Raw genomic sequence first — 11,738 nt, forward strand, 5'->3', positions numbered from 1 at the left:
GGGGGGTTTGTTGGAATCAACCACGCTGTTGTGTCCTGTCCGGTACGGACTAGGAGCAGTCACCGATACCGACTAGGTATTGTAATAGGCTAGGTTAGCTAATATAAATACCTGGGTACCCCTACCTTGTAATATCAGATCAAAATCAATACAAAGCAAAGGCACGTCACGAGCCTTTTGGCCAACTCTCGCGTCCTTGTCTTGTTCGTCTACGTGGGTTCCTGAAGTATTCTGTACGCGGCCGTTCCAGCGAGCCGCCGCTAGCTTAAAGCTAATTAGCTAGCTTGGCGTACGGGAGTGTCTGCAGGAATCGATCCAGTAACTTTGGTTCAGCTTCGTACGTGCGCGTACCGTCGGAAAGAACTCGCCGGCTGATCGCGGCAAGTCGAGGCTACGCCAACACATTTCAGGGTTGTCCATAGTTAAACGTTCATAACTCTGTCCATATAAGGATAGGCACAGGCTATCTGAGCTAGCGATTCCATCTCAGCAGAGGCAAGGAGGACGCCCCCGAGTCGCTCCCTCGGGCGACTCCGGGCAGCTACCCTAGCGCCGCCACCCCAGCTCCTCGCATCGGCCTCTCCTCCCTCGCCGTCACCGGCCAAAAGGCCGCATGGCGCAGGCGGCGGCGGCGGGGCGTGTCTTCCCACACGCAGGTGGCCGGCGTCGTGGGGCGCCCCTCCTGCCCGTCAGCGTCGGGCGGTGGCTCTCTCTGCTCCACCCCCTCCCTTCCCCGGCGTCGTGGCGGCCCGCAGGAGTGCCCTCCTCTCCTCCCTCCCCCCTCCAGCGGAGGCTTGTGGGGATCCGAGGAGGCGGGTTGCTCTGGCGGCGGATCTGGGTGGCTCTGCCGAGATTTTGTTGGTGGCGGCGGGGATGGCTGGTGGCCCTGCTAAGGTGGTGGTGGTGCTACTGGTGGCTGTGCTTCTCCGACGGGGTGGTGGGGCTTCCGGTGGTGTTGGCCAGGGCGTGGATGTGCATGCTCTGTGGTGGTGGCTGGTGCTTCGGCGTGTGGCATCGGTGGTGCGTGCTCGGCTGCTCCGACGCTTGGAGCTCGCCGGGCGACGCAGGTGGGCAGCGGCCGAGCGTGCCCGTTGCTCTGGCCGTGGGCGGCAGCGCGGGGAGGTCTGGCGTTGGTGGTGGCCTCCCGGTGTCGTGGCGGCTTCATGGTGGCTCAACGGCTCTGACTGCGGCGACGGCCGGCTTCTCCGGCGTCGGCTCGTCCGCGTTCGGACCGTCTTGACCTTCGCCCCATCTCCTCGTCGTCCGGGCACTACTTCCATCGAAGGGCTGGCCCTCTCCCAGCCGCGATCCATCGCTCGTCTTGCGTCTGGTGCGGCAGGACGAGCTCGTCTCGCGCACAGTGCAGCTGGACCGAGGTCGTCTCGCGCACGGTGCAGCAGGACTGACCTCGTCCCCCTCACGGTGCTGCAGGATTGAGTTCGTCTCGCGCTCTGGGCTGCAGGACGGGTTGATGGATGCCAGTTATGGCCGGTCTGTAGGGTCTCGACGATGGGGTCGCCTAGGGGTGCGAAAGGTGGGACCTTCCCGCTCGTCTCTTTGGTTGGGGTAGCGGTGGGGCTCGGGTGAGGTGGTGTCAAGGTCTTGGATACCGGGGCGGCGGCCCTGGTGGTGGTAGCGCGGTGCTCTTGGGCAAAGCCCGTGGCTTGGTGCCGCCAGCTCGCCATGGCCGTGTGGGCGGCGTGGTAGCCCGGGTGTGGCGTTCGGTGGCCGTGAGTGTTGGCCGAGGTGAAAACCTGTTCTATCTTCGGACGGAGCGGCGGCGGCGAAGATCGTTCCATTCTTGAAGGCGTCGTCGCGGCTCTCATTGCCCATCATGCAGCTCCAGGGGAAACTCTGATCCTTGGATCGGGCGGTGGCGGCGCGCCGGTGTCGTACCCTTCCTGAAGGCGCCGCCTTGGAGCTCAAGGATCGTCGTATGTAGCTTCATCTCTTCGTGGTGGTAGTTCTAGAGATGGTGTTGCTGCGCTCAGCGCCTTTGTATCCTGCCTTGGGTGTGTGCATGTGTAGCGGTGATGCGTGTTTGTACTGGGTGCTTGTTGATCAGTGATTTATATATAAAGCGAAGCGAAAGCTTTTTTCGGTAACTCTGTCCATTGATAACCCAAGGTCAATACTGCTAAATTTATCATGAAAGGTAATTACATATTATCTCCGCCCCCAATTATTTGTCTTAGATTTGTCTACATACAGGTGTATCTAAAAAATGTGTCTAGATACATCCGTATCAAGACCAATCTAAGACAAGTAATTTGGGACGGAGGGAGTAATATATACTCCATCCACCCTATAATATAAGAGCGTTTTTGGAGGGAGTAACTTTCTATCCAAATCAATATATATATCTTCAGAGAAATTGATGGGTCAAAATTTCACCTTGTAGACCACGCTGATGTCCTGAGCGACTTATATTCTTGATCAGATAGAGCATACGACTTTTTGTCTCAAGATTGAATCCCAAATTGTGTCGTCATGCATTTGCTACCTCAACACATCTGTATAACGTATGTAATGTCATAATTTGATTATGCAGGGAAGCATTCAACTCGCTGAAGATATCTCGTGCCAAAGCAGTCTCATGAACCGTCATCCTTTGATCAGAAGAGACCTACCCAAGGCCAGGTTGTTTCTGTGCTTGCTTCCCCTTCAGTGTTTAAATACGTTGAGTTGAGAACTCTGCGTAGTACTGTACACACGATCTTATCTAGCTTCTTTGTATATAGTATGCTGGGTCATTAGTACTGTACAATATCTTATCTTTTAACTGGTTCTCGATATTCAATGCTGATCGTAAGTTTGAATCCTGATGCGCGTCGACAATTTGACTCTGCATTTGTGCCAAAATGCGGGAAATCCAGTATAAATTGATAGCATGAAGTTGGTCGGTTTCAGCCACAAATTGAAGGTGTCTTGAAAGCCTCTACATTTCATGTTTTCTGTTCGGGTTTATTGCATTTTCTTTTCCTCGTAGCTAGTATGTTGGTTACCTTACCTTGTTTTGCAAAAATAGCTTTCTGGAGGAGATGATGATGTGGATTAGGTCATCGATTGCTTCCCAAGTCTCGACGCCGTGAATCACCTCCTGCTAAACCATGACAGCTTCAACGGTGTGATGGTGTCACCCTGGGCATTTGGGTACCCGAATCGAACAGAATTAACTGAATTGTTGGCGACATGGTGTGAAAATTATCTTGCCCGCGTGATCCCTCCAAACCATGCCAGCTCCTTCATTTTGATCAATCTCTTTTCTGGGGAAAAATATCAGATCGTGTGGTGCCGTCTGCCCTGGACTTTGACCGATCATTGTTTTCTTTTGAGATCCAACCTAGCGGCAGGGGCAATCATGTTTTGGAGGCAGCAGCAGTGCCATACGATATAACTCCCTTTCCTTTCGTAGCACGCGAGTGTTGTGCAACATTCAAAAGGTGAGTTAGGGAAGGTCCATAAAAAGCTTCTTGAAACCTCAACCAATGGAGCAGCCTAGCCATGGGTGATCTCATTGCATACATGCAAAATGGACTAGAGCATCATGAATAGTACAATAAGACATTGGTTAGATCAAGATGAACTTTTATTTCTACCAGGACAAACTTCATTACACGTGCTCATACAACCATTAAATTTTACAAGTTTGTCTTACTGGATGCACGGATCAGATCAAGTTCATTGTCGGGCGTTTTGTGGGTTTCAGATATGGAGGATGGTGGCCCAAATCAGTGATGCCGTCTACTGATTAGCAGACGCCTTGCTGCATCGTCTAGCGCACCTCTCTGCCGTGTATGCAACAAATTCCACGCGAACAGTCTCATATTGTTGCAACAGGGCACCACTGTCCCATCCTTGAATGTCTTGGTTCTTGGGTTGTACATCCGCAATACCTCTTCGTAGACGCTGCACCCCTGTCGGAGCACCCGCATCCACATCACAATCCTCCCATCATCCAGCACTGCTAATGGCTTCTCGAAGTACTCATAGGTATAGCACATCAGTGGCTGGTGGGTCTGGTGGCATGGCATGGTGATGGTGTAGCGTTTGAACCAGAGAGACCGGTCCGAGTCCATGAGGAACCATAGCTCAATGGAGGAGGTGAGGCGATCGGCGTGGCATGTAACCAGATGGCCATCCAACTCGGCCAACCTGGTGCATTGACAGTTTGCAGGGCCTTGGAGGGAATTCGCTGTCGACCGCCACACCTCGTTGTTAAAGTCGAACGCCATGATCTGGTGGTGCGTGTACAACTCCTTGTACTTAGCATAGTAGGACAGAAAGTAGGCAACCCCATTGATGACAGTGACGCCTCCGGCCAACGTTAACGGGGGATTCGTTGTATCCCTCCAGCCACCATCACTGAGGCCAAGGGTGAGGATCTTGCACACCTGCGAATCTTGGTGCCAACTGGTGGCGATGGCGAGCACCTTGTGCTCTCCCGTAGAGCTCACGCGCCCGACCGTGCACCAGGTGAATGTGTAGCCGAGCGGCAGTGCATGGTCTGGCAAGAAGGAGACGATGCCGTTGGTGAGGTCGAGCAGGCGGAGCCGATAATTGGCAACGACACAGACCTTGCCGTCTTGAATCATGCCGCACGCCTTGCTGTATGGAATTTGTTTGGCAGCGACGTTTACCCGTGAGACGGCGTGGCCAGACTCCATGTCGAGGACGATGACATCATTGCTTGAAGTGTAATCCTGTATACCAATAGCGAGGAACATGCTAGAGTTGTGGGCAGCAGCGATGAAGTCCGGGTGGCAGAGCAGGGACGACCACGACGTGCAGACGGCGCGGAAACGGCAGAGCGCCTCGGCGGGGAGGCGGAGCAGGATGTCGTAGAGAAGGTCCAAGGGCAGGACGCCCTCGTTGCTGGTGGCGACCACCGGAGGAGGAGGAGGAGGAGAAGCGCCGGATCGCCGCTGGTCTGGTGGATGAAGCGTCATCGCCGTAGCCCGCAGATAGGATTCACGAGTTGCGGACTCTATCCTGGAGGCTGGAACATACCGTATTACCAACAACCAATTGCTGGAATAATCCAAACATGTCCAAATTCCGGTTAGAATTAGTAGTGTGATCAGCGTTGCCGGTGATTAGATTAGGAAAGTACCTAGTACGTACTAGTATTTGGAGTAGGAAGAGTCCGGCTAGGATTGTGTTGCCTGGGCAGTACTAGTTTGAGTCTAGCTTGGTTTAGGTGCCGAGGGTTGACACGAGTAGGTTTGGAACCTTTCGTGCCGGTTGGGTGTGTATATATATACACAGGGAGCCGCGTGAGTTGATTGTACAGAGAGAAAAGAGAAAAGAAATAAAGAGACAATAAGGGCACGACAAGGGCCCTTGGCTATCAGTTTTGTGTGCACGTGTGTTTGATGTGATCGATCCTGTGGCGAAATTCCAACACCAATTAGAGTTGTACCCTAGTTCAAAAATAATAATTAGAGTTGTACCCTAGCTTTCGTGCAAAACTGCCCTTTCCAATAGTAAGGGCAGCCCCGAAAACAAAAGCATGCAGCAGCTACGGATTACCCGAGCAGCCGCGCAAAAAACCAGTCGTTGGATCGGTCAACACATTGTCGGGTCCTTTTCCTTCTCATCACAGCTGCAGCGAAGCAACGACTCGCGTCGCCGTGGGGAAGCAGCGCCTCATGCTTCGCAGCAGGAGTCCCACCTCCCTCGCCGGCAGCGCATTGATGTTCCACCGATAGGCGCCAACAATGCTAAACTTACACTGCAACACCAACCCTAGCGCGGCGGTGATCCATCGCCGCACCCGGCGCCGGCAATCTCGCTCCATTGCAGCACAAGCGCTGGCAAGCGCACTGCACTGCGTCGCCGAGCGGTGCATTGCAGCCCCGGGGCACCGGCGAACGCTGCGTCATAGCAGCGGCATCCCACGGTGAAGCTCCATTGCAGCATTGCCTGCTCCAATGCAGCACCAGCAGCTGCCGGTGAAGCTTCATTGCAGCACTATGTGCTGTATTGCAGCTCTGAGCTGCCGACGAATGCTCCACTGTAGCAGCACCGCGCGACCTTCCGCTCGTTGCAGTACCTCCGCACGACCCCCTATTGCAGCGCCAGTGACCCCCCTGCTCCAGCGCCTACGGCAGCTTGCAGCGGGTGTTGCCTTCTAGCTGACCACTGTAGCGCACGGCTTCTGCTTCGATTTTCGCCTGAGAAGAAGAGATGGGGCAAGGGGCAGTGGAAGAGCATCGGCCGGAGGGGAGAGCGGGTCAGAGGTGCTGGAAGAGCTGGGGGTTCTTCTGAACGCAACCTGCCCGGCGGGAGGATTATACACTTTCCGCATCATTCTTCACGAGAGAGATCTTCTACGGGCTGGCTTGGTATGGCGCATTGGTGATGGCTCGAAGGTTAATAGCGATCATGACCAATGGATCCCACGGAGTGGAAGCTTGGTACCTCTGGGTGCCGAGTACGTTCCAGGGATGACGAAAGTTTGTCATCTTTTAGATCAGTCAGGGACAAGATGGAACGAGCAGAAGGTGGGTGCAATGTTCTATGAGGATGATGCGAGGGGTATAAAAGAGGTTACTGTTGGGGGACCCGGTGTTGATGACTATCTGGCATGGAACTATACCAAGAACTGGTACTTGATCGGCATACTGTTAGGCAATTAATCCCGTAGAATCTACTTAACAGATCGTACTAGATACTATACCAAGAACTGGTACTTGATCGGCATACTGCTAGTTGCGGCTTGGTGCCACCTTTTCACCGCCTCCCCCTCCTCTCCCCCACTTTGCCCTCTCTCCCCCTCCTTTCTCCTCTCCACTCTCCACCATTGTTGCTCTTCTTCTCTCTTCCTCCTACTTCTCTTCTCTCATCATTAATGTCCCCCCTCCACCATAACTCTCCTCCATAAATGGCCTCTCTCACATCTCTCTTTCTCCCACCTCTCTTCCTCTCCCCATCAATGCCCCACTCCACCATAACTCCCTCTCCATTAGTTAGCTAGCTAGATTCACCTCTCCTCCCCAACAACTAGATCTAGCTAGCTATTTAGCCATCCACACGTGCTCTGTCGATCGGTCTCTCTCATCATCTAATTTACCGCGTGCTCTCTCGACCGGTCTCTCTCGGGAGATATATAGGTGAATAAAAAAAGTTCATTTCAAGAATGGAAATATGTGTGTGCATGAGAATATGTGTGTTTGGGATATATATATGGAGAGATTTGTGCGAGTGTGACATGCCCTCGAGTTGCTTATGTTTTGCCGAAATGTCGATTTGTTTCCGTTTCGGTGAATTTCCAGCAAACTCAATATGTCCTATTTTAGGCAAGGCCATGCCAAAATTTTATATGACTTTGAAACATGCATGCATTATTTATTTTCTAACCCGTTTGCTTGTTATACCGTGCAGTCGGTCATGAAGTTGAGTGGATGGAAGGTGGAGCGGTACATGGAATCCGCGGTGTGGACATGTATGCAAATAATCAGACTAGGATTAGATGTCCGTGTGCAAGATGCAAGGAAGGAGTCCTTTTGGACCCTTTTGATCGTGGCACTTTGAAGGCGCACCTGCTGATGAATGGTTTTATGGATGGATATACTCAAGGATAAGTGAAGAAGATGATGATGATGAGGACGTCCACATGGCAGGGAATAACGACATGGGCCTAGACGAAGAGATGATCGATCGACACGAAGACGATGGCGCCGGACATGGCGGCGGGGAAGAGTCCTGAAATGACGGTGGCGGAGAAGATTCCGAACACGATGAAGAAGAGTCCGGACATGGCGGAGAAGAGGCGGCGGTCATGCCGCAGTCTTCGACGCTACTAAGTGCAGTCATGCAGGACCCTCATGTTCAAAACCTCTTTCGCAAGAGTACAACTAGCGAGAGAGTTGCTTCTAGAGAAGAGGCCAAGATGGCGCAACTTGAAGTAGACTCGAGGACTCCATTGTATGATGGTTGCGATCCCAAGGTGACCCGCTTGAGGTTCACGCTCAAACTTCTAAAGACGAAGGCCAAAAACAAATGGACAGACAAAAGCCTCGATGAGCATTTGAAGTATCTACATAATAAAGTTCTTCCCACGGGGAACCTGTGTCCTACTAGTGTCGAGGAGGCCAAGAAAATCATTTTCCCTTTTGATTTGCCGCACATTAGGTACCACGCATGCATCAACGATTGCATCATTTATCGGGGGGAGCACACGGAAAAAACCAGCTGCCCAGTGTGCAATGCTTCTCGATACAAGAAGGCAGGAAAGAAAGCTCCTCAGAAAGTTGTATGGTACTTTCCGATCACTCCCCGTCTGCAGGGGTATTTCGTAGATCCTAAGGAAGCAAAGCTCATGCGCTAGCACGTGGAGAGGAAGAAGCCCGACGATGGAGATGATCCGAGGCTGAGACACCTCGTAGATGGTAGCCAGTGGAGAGCATTCAACGCTATATATGAATTTGTTGCAGAAGATCCAAGAAACAACATGCTTGGTGCGAGTACCGACGGCATGAATCCGTTTGGAAACTAGAACACCAACCACAACACATGGCCCGTGTTTGTATGGATGTACAACCTCCCCCGATGGAAGTGCATGAAGACAAAGTACATACACATGTGCATGCTGATTCAAGGGCCGAAACAACCGGGAAATAGTATTAACCTATATATGGGGCTTCTGCAAGAGGAACTAGACACGTTATGGGAATCACCGGCATGGACATGGGACGCCAGAAAAGGAGAGTATTTCCATATGAGAGCCGCGCTAATGACAATGGTGCACGACTATCTCGGTTACAGGTACACCTCAGGCCAGGTGTGCCACGAATACTGCGGATGCACGAGGTGCATGGATGATACAATGTCTCAGCAGCTTACATCAACGAAAGATGGCGAGCCTGGGAAAATTGTGTACATGGGGCATCATAGATGGCTCGAGAAGGATGGCCCATGGAGAAAGCATGGAGATCTATTCAATGGGTTGGCTAAGCTTCGAGGACCTCCACGTAATAGGAGCGACGTGGAAATCGATGAGCTGTTGAGAAACTGGGAACAATGCCCCGCACCGGGAATGATCAAAAAGGCGCCGGAGCCGCTACTGAAGATATGGAAAACGAGGTCTGTTTTCTGGGACTTGGAGTACTGGCCCAATCACGACATGCCTCATTGCCTTGATCAAATGCATATCACGAAGAATGTGCTCGAGAGCTTGCTTGGCACACTGATGAACATGCCAGAGAAGACCAAGGATGGGCCGAAGGCAAGGAAAGACTTGGAAGATTTGAAGATCAGGAAAGATCTCCACCGTAAAAAGTTGATGGAGGAGACGAAGATGGAGACGGAGGAGGGGGAAAGGGACAGAAAAGTCAACAAGAAGGAGGAGAATTATTGTCCCCCTTCTTGATTCACCTTAAGTGCGAAGGAGATTGATCAATTCATTAAGTGCCTTATGGGAATCAAAGTCAGTTCCGGTTACTGTGGGAAGATAAGCAGATTTCTTGACCCCAAGAAGAAAAGGTTCAGCGGGATGAAGTCTCATGACTGTCACGTGATGATGATGCAGATACTCCCGATTGCCATTAGAGGGATAGTGGACAAGCACGTCCGTGACACGCTTACTGGTCTCTGCAACTTCTTCAACGTTATCTCTTGGAAGTCCATAAGTGTGAAGCAGCTCCGAAGGCTACAGGAAGAGATCGTTGTCATACTATGTGAGCTTGAGATGTACTTCCCACCCACGTTTTTTGACGTCATGGTGCGTCTGTGTGTCCACATCGTGGACGACACCGTCGACCTCGGGCCAACATTCCTTCACAGCATGATGCCGTTTGAGAGGATTAATGAGGTCATCAAAGGATTTGTTCATAACAGGTCCCGTCCCGAAGGGAGCATCGTCCAGGGGTATCTGACGCATGAGTGCGTCTCCTTTTGCGAGAATTATATAACCGCCGGAGACCCTATTCTTGGTTTGCCCATCAAGAAGCACGATGGGAAGCTCGAAGGAGATGGTCACAACAACGGCCGGAGGGAATTGCACGTGGACTACTCGGATCGACGGAACGACTTTGACAGGGCTAACTTAGTAGTGCTACAACACCTAGATGTTGTAGATGATTATGTGGCACGGCACAAAGAAAGCACCGCAAAGAAGTACCGTGATAAGGGGATGCTCAAGACGGACGACGAAGTTATTGTAGATCACAACGCAACTTTCTTGCATTGGTTCAAAGAGCAAGTTCTTGAAAATCCCCCAGAAGAGGGCAGTTCAGACGGATTGCTCATACACGCCTTAGCACATGGCCCCGCGCCCAAGCTCGCGAGCTATCAGTCCTACGATATCAATGGGTACACGTTCTACACAGAGGCCATAGACATGGACAATGATTACCAGAACTCCACGGTGACAATTCAATGTGTGACCGACGCCAACGGCACAACTGAAAGATTCTACGGAAGGGTCGAAGAGATCTGGGAGCTTGACTATGCTGGAATGCACAATGCGATGATGTTCCGTGTTAGATGGGCCAAGGACGTCGTAAGAGAAAACAAGTATTTCACCACCATGTCTATACCCGACGCGAAGATGACTCCCGTGAACGTTAACGTCATCGCCAAAAATGAGCCATGGGTACACGCTAAGCATGTGACACGATGGTTCTTCATAACCGACCCGGACAATCCCAGCCGTGTTGTCGTGAGGAGATACAAAAGAAGCATCGTCGGAATAGATGGAGTCGCCAACGAGGAAGACTATGACCAATACGGAAACCCGATGAGGGAAGATGATGATGACGATGAAGCATACGTGAAAAGAAGAATCAAGACTACATTACCTAAGAAAGATCGTACTCCATGGCTCCGAAAAAGTCACAAGGAGGGGCTCAATTACTAGGCAACAAACAAGAAAGGGAAGAAGCTCAATGTGAAACATCGTCAACGCAGCTGATCAGAAACCTACATTTATATACATGTATCTATTTTGTGTACGCACTTAAGTAACCGTTGTCGGTGAAACGATGTAATCGCATCCCCTTCAATTACATGCATGCATGGTTCCGGTGATATTCGCGCAGCGTGGGAGGGAGACGCCTGTAGGGATAAAGCAATACAAAAGAAAAGAAAAGTAAATAGAAAAGAGAAGGGATAAAGCAATACAAAAGAAAAGAAAAGTAAACAGAAAAGAAAAGCGATAAAGCAATAGAAAAGAAAAAGAGAAGTAAACACAAAATAATAAAAAGAAAAGAAATGTAGCAGTAGCACTGGTTCGTAACCCAGCGCTACTGCTACTTGCATTTTAGAAATAAATAAAATAAAATTGGAATACTTAGCAGCAGCTCTGGTTTAGGGAACCAGCGCTATAGCTAAGTTTAGCTATAGAGCTTGTTCCTAACCCAGCGCTACTGCTACTTGTATTTTAGAAATAAAAAAATTGGAATACGTAGCAGTAGCGTTGGTCTAGGAACCAGCGCTATAGCTAACTTAGCTATAGCGCTTGTTACTAAACTAACGCTACTGCTATTTTGAGTTAACCACTGCCCGCGTGGGCTCAAAATTTTGCAAAGTCCCATTCCCCTCCCCCACTCTCCCACCTCTTCCCCTCCTCTCTATTGTCGTTGCCCGCGTCACCGTCGTCGCCCCTACCCGCCGGCCGTCGCCCCTCGACCTAGACCTCGACGCCGGATCGAGCCCCTGCCCGCCCTCGGCCTCGACGTCGGCCTCCTCCTCGTCCTCGTCTGCACCGCTCCGACCTCCTCCTCGTCTGCTTCGGC

The sequence above is a fragment of the Triticum aestivum genome, chromosome 5B (assembly GCF_018294505.1).
Source record: "Triticum aestivum cultivar Chinese Spring chromosome 5B, IWGSC CS RefSeq v2.1, whole genome shotgun sequence".
Classification (NCBI taxonomy): domain Eukaryota; kingdom Viridiplantae; phylum Streptophyta; class Magnoliopsida; order Poales; family Poaceae; genus Triticum; species Triticum aestivum.